This window comes from Centruroides sculpturatus, unplaced genomic scaffold (assembly GCF_000671375.1).
Source record: "Centruroides sculpturatus isolate CEXI.00-Female unplaced genomic scaffold, Cexi_2.0 scaffold151, whole genome shotgun sequence".
NCBI lineage: Eukaryota > Metazoa > Arthropoda > Arachnida > Scorpiones > Buthidae > Centruroides > Centruroides sculpturatus.
Window position 1 is genome coordinate 344638 of NW_019384363.1, and position 785 is coordinate 345422.

The window sequence follows — 785 nt, forward strand, 5'->3', positions numbered from 1 at the left end:
TGTGATCCAAAAATCCGTTAACCGTTTTAGAGTAAGAGTTTTATTGTAATTTCTGCTTTAAAAATTAAAAAAAACTATTTTAAAACTGATGTTTAATTAATAATTTACTAGGAATTTTCAGTTACAGTCGATCCACTATAACACTGTTGATAATTCCGTTTTATATGAATTCCATGTTGTACGAGTCACTTAGTTTTTACAAATACGCGAGCCATTCACAGCCCGGCACACGTATTTGTAAAATCTAAGTGACTCGTACAACATGGAATTCATATAANTTTTAAAATGTTATCTAATACTAGAGTGAATTGTAAAGCTTAGAATTCGATCAATTATATTAAGGATCAAATCATGCAATTTAATTCCGTTATTTAGGAGGGGGTATAGCTCAGTGGTAGAGCGTTCGCTTTGCGTGTGAAAGGCCCCGGGTTCGATCCCCGGTACCTCCAATTTTTTAATTATTTTTTAAATATATTTTGTCTACATTTTAGCTAATAGCTGGGGGACTCAACTATCGAATCTTCTATCTGGATAAGTTGTTAAATGTTTAATTCTATTGCCAATAACATAGCAATCTACTATCTGTAAATTGTTAACTGTCTTAAACATTAATTTTATCTGGAATATTTTTAACGCGTAGAAATAAAATTAACACGATACAGAGATGCCATTCCATATATCTTGTTAAAATTCATTCTTAATTCAATTCTTGTTTTAACTGTCCAATCGTTAACTGCGACGTTTCTTTCGTATCTATACCATCTCTTCTTGAAGTGTCATTAACT

General features: G+C 31.2%; 1 non-coding gene across 1 annotated transcript; it reads left to right on the top strand.

The window, feature by feature from the left end:
* The first annotated feature begins 377 nt into the window (after positions 1 to 377).
* Positions 378 to 449, top strand: Trnaa-ugc. The gene has a single exon. It is a non-coding gene; the product is annotated as a tRNA-Ala (tRNA).
* The last annotated feature ends 336 nt before the right edge of the window (positions 450 to 785 follow it).